This window comes from Octopus bimaculoides, chromosome 15 (assembly GCF_001194135.2).
Source record: "Octopus bimaculoides isolate UCB-OBI-ISO-001 chromosome 15, ASM119413v2, whole genome shotgun sequence".
In the NCBI taxonomy this organism is placed as follows: Eukaryota; Metazoa; Mollusca; class Cephalopoda; order Octopoda; family Octopodidae; genus Octopus; species Octopus bimaculoides.
The window spans coordinates 24,791,984-24,797,070 of NC_068995.1; positions in this window are offsets into that span (position 1 = coordinate 24,791,984).

Below are 5,087 nucleotides of genomic sequence, written 5' to 3' on the forward strand. Positions count from 1 at the left end.
TGTGTGTGTGTGTGTGTGTGTGTGTGTGTGTGTGTGTGTGTGTGTGTGTGTATGTGTGTGTGTGTGTATGTGTGTGTGTGTGTGTCTGTGTGTCTGTGTGTGTGTGCATGTATGCATGTAAGAAAAAGTAACAACATACTCCCACAAAAACGCACATACATTCAATAAGATGTATTACAGAAAGAAATAATTCAACAGAATCACCCTCAGCCGCATTGGTGGCTCCAGAGTAACCACTGAATACACTGCATGTCAAGAACAGGTGGTGTCATGCAAAGACGGCACTCCTGACCGATCGAATCACCCTCCGTATATTAAACCCATCGGGGTTCAACTCATGGGCTCTTTGAGTCTACATAATGTTGGGAGTCACATGATCTCACGTTTCTCCGGATGCCTTACCGATCATAACTGGTGTTTTCATCGTGAAGAGCAACACTTAAGTTTTCTTGTCTGATAGTTGGTTTTGCCATCAAAGTTTTTCGGCGATGGTCCTCCTCGACTCCCTAGTTTTGTTCTTAATGTCCTGGACTTCTTTCAGCCATCCGATGGCATCTGACCGTTGACGTTTCTTCTCCTTGAAAACAAGTGACACAGTTCCACCATAGGTTTTCAGTTCTTTGTCGTTCAAGAAGCTGACGATCTGGGTTGCTGTAGTTATGTCACGAATCTACTGTTTTACTGCTCTCAATATGTCTGAAATAGAAATGAGAAAATTAAAATTTAACGCATTATGTAACCTTGCGTAAGACCGCCTTCCATTTACACACACACACGCACACACACACACACACACACACACACACACACACACACACACACACACACACACACACACACACACACACACACACACACACACACACACACACACACACACACACTTTTAATCGTAAATTTACTGCTAGATCGGCTTCCATATGTTTGATCCAAACTAGATAATAATATTCATTACCACCACCACAAACACCACCACCACCACCATCAGCATCATAATCACCGTCATCATCATTATGCTCATTAGCTCTTAGCATTCATTTTTCTAATCCATGTTTATCCTTATTCTTAATCTTCAGGTTAACTTCAGTTTAGGCTCTATTAATTATCTACAATTTAATTATCCACAATGATGCTACCAAAATGATACTATCTACCCGCCATCATAATATATTTAGTACCACACTTATGCTATTGATTAATTTGTAACCATCTGTATTAATGCTACAACAATCTATTATTGAACCAAATTCTTATTTCACCTAAAACCTAGAAATATTAGCATCTTTACTTGACAAAAATCTAATTAGACATATGCTTTTTTTTCGCTTTCCCCTCTTGAATGCCTCGGTACATCTTTTCAAAATGAAGGTCACAAAGATCAACGTTAAATTCTCTTAACTTTAAAAGAGCACATAGCGTAATTATTTATAATAACTGCAGCTTAAACACCTACCCCACTACCATTTACTCTAACCCTAACTCCACTATCATATTCTTTGTCACGTAACAATGAATATGCGCTCTCTATTTTAATAATAATCGTTTTTGAAAGCAGTGAGCTTGGCAGAATCGTTAACCTTCTGGACAAAATGCTTTGCAGCGTTTTGTCTGTCTTTACTCTGAGTTCAAATTCCGCCGGGATCGAATTCACATTTCATCTTTCCGAGATCAATAAAATAAGAACCAGTTGAAACTTGGGGTCGCTGTAACCGACATATTCTCTTCCCCGAAATTGCTGGCTTTTGTAAAATTTGAAACCAATAATAATCTTTTGTCATGTATATTTAATATTGCTTTATTGGGATTTTTTATTATATTCTTCTGCCGGCTGCATGTAAATTCAGTTGATTTATAAGAGTTAATTTTATCTCTATTCCATCTATCTATCTATCTACCTACCTATCTATCTATCTATCTATCTATCTATCTATCTATCTATCTGTCTGTCTGTTTGGCTATGTGTCTGTGTGTGTGTGTGTGTGACTCACACAAACAGCTGAAATACGTGTTTTTATAGCTCTAAAACAACGAACTTTCAATAAAAACGACTCAGTGTATTTGTAGAATCTATTTAGATATTATTTATAGTAATTATAGTTTAACTGAGAGTAACTTAGAAGTTTCACATATCTGTAGCTTAATCAAGCAGAAGGATGTGATTTGAGGGAGGATTGCCAGCTAACATGTTAAAGTTTCACTTGTTGGTTCACACGTTAGTAGGGTGTAGTTTGAGGGAAACGTGGCAACTCTTTCAATCACGTCTGTCTTCCATCTTGGCGGAGTAGGCGGTTTCTTTGTCGGCACATAGTTTGGTTTAAAATTTTGACACAAGACCAGCAATTTTAGGGGTGAGGCAAAGTCGATTACATTGACCCTATTGCCCCACTGGTGTTCATTTTATCAACCCCAAAGGGATGAGAGGCAAAGTCGACCTCAACGGAATTTGAACTCAGAACGTAAAGACGGACGGAATGCCCCTAAGTATTTTGTTCGGCGTGCTAACGATTCTGCCAGCTTGCCGCCTCATTTGGGACATATATTAATACGTAAGGCATTAGAACGTGATAGATTTGGCAACTATTGCTAGCATGTCTCACTTGTTGCCTCACATACATACATACATACATACATACATACATGATGGCCGTTCACTCGTGACCGAGGAAGACCATTGCTGACCTTCAGGAATATTGTGCGTTCTAGGACTAGCTTATATTTTGCATTTGCGGCTCCGTTGGTGGCTAATGAGCCCTGCTCTTGACAGGCATATACGACTGCAAACATTGCAAACCAAGCTTTCCCCATTCACTACATTAGCAGTGCGCTTTTGAGCAGCACGCTTAAATTCTTCATGCAGAATACGTGCTCTCCCAAAGGTGTCGACCCCCTCCTTAAACTGCTTCCTCTATCTGTGGCAATGACAGGCATTGTTCTCCCAGTCAGTCTCCTGCATATCACAGGCCTTTAATGAGGACTTTATACAGTCCTTCAATCGCAGCCTTGGTTTCTGCCGGGATCCCTTTCCACTAACAAGTTCTCCATATAGCATCTATTTTGGGATCTTGCTATCCTTCATTCTAATAAGGTGTCCAGTCCAACGTCACCGGTGCTTGTGTACCATCGCCTCAATACTCAAGATAGCAACTTTCCTCAGGACCTGTGTGTCTGGAGTTATTAAGGTCCAGCTAACATTCAGAATGTGTCTCAGACATCTCTGATGAAAGCGTTCAAGAACTCTTGCATGACATTTGTAAAGAGTCCATTTCTCACACGAGTAAAGGAGCGATCTCCAGCACACATGTACGGTACACAGCAATTTTTGTTCGCCTTGTGATGCTATGCTGGGAACAGACACGAGACTCAAGAGACCAGAAGGAATCAGTTGCTCTCTACAGCCTGAAAGATATTTCCTCATCTAGGGAGCAAGAACAGCTGAGTATGCTACACAGGTAGACAAACTTGTCTACCACTTTCAGTATTGTTCCTTCAACCAAGATAGCTGGTTCCACATATGGATTTCCTGGTGCAGGCTGGAACATTACAACAGTCTTGTCCAGGCTAATGCTGAGTCCAAATGCCTTGCAAGAAGCAGAAATACGATTCATAAGTATATGAATGTCATCCACTGTATGAGTGACTAAGTCACATTCATCTGCATAAAGGAGATCACGAATAAGAGACTGAAAAGCTTTTGAATTGGCAGCAAATCGGCGCATATTAAAGAGGCGACCAGAAGATCGATATCTGACATATACACCCAGAGAGCTAACCTTAGCAAATGCATGAGTAAAAGCAGCAGCAAAGTACAAGGAAAAGAGAGTTGGGGCAAGGACATCACTCTGCTTGACACCATTCTCTACAGGAATGCCACCACCAACATTGACCCAAGCTTCCATCCCATCATGAAATGATTTAATTATCGATACAAAGTTTACCAATTATTTTCCATAGCAAGGCCCTATTCATAATATCAAAGGCTGTCTTGCAGTGAAAATCATATCCATTGTCCCTCTACCAGATCGGAAGCCACATTGAGATTCAGATAGAACATCATTTACGAGACACCCATTTAGGTGGGTAAGAAGAATATTTGCCAGAAACTTGTCAGCAGCTGATAGTAGAGCAATACCTCTGTAGTTACCACTCATTGTTCTGGCTCCTTTCCCTTTATAGAGAAAAAGAATAATTGCATCCTTCCAGTCCTTAGGCACCATTCCTCCAGACTACACTAATAAGTTCATGAAAGGACTATATGATGTAATCACCACCAAATCACCACCAAATCGCACAAATTCCATCCCTTCCATGTGCCCTACCAAGATTCAGTTTACTTATTGATGTCATTACCTCATCTGTTGAGGGCGTGGAATTTAAGGAGTCAATGGTAGGTCTTTGTTGCATAGTATCAATCACTGTTTCATCCACAACAGACTCATGATGGTTTAGAAGTTCAAAAGTCTTCGTTTTGGCGCGCCAAACACCGGAAATAATTCTGCAGAAAATAACTCTCTGCAGTGAATTTTGCCGGCTAGAGAACATGGTTATTTAAATTTAAATAATAAGGGTGAAAAATTGAAGACTTTTGAAATATAACCCCAAATGTAATTGGTAGAACTATATACATGTTCAATCTCATGCGGACGTCTCGTGTATAGTCCTGCAAATTATATTGCAATGATGATCACATTGAAGAGTTGCGGACAATTACGCAAGTAATTACGTAAGTGATAACAAGGAAACCGGTCTGTGATTAATCTATATTTTGCATCTTTTCCTTTGTCTTGCTCGCTTACGTTCTGGCGTTTGTTGAATTTTCTTGAGAACAGTCTCTTCTTAGTGGTCAGACTATAGGTGGGCTACTTCTAGCATAATGGGTGTCCACTTAGTGGTCATCTTTCGTATATGTATGTAATATAATTTTTCTGAATCTTCAGATTTTTCAATATGCTAGGCCACTGGTTTTAAATTGATATTAATTAAATTAAAACTCAATTTTTCACTCTTATTATTTATTTATATATATATATATGCATATATATATGTGCATATATCTATAATATATATATACATATATATATATATATATA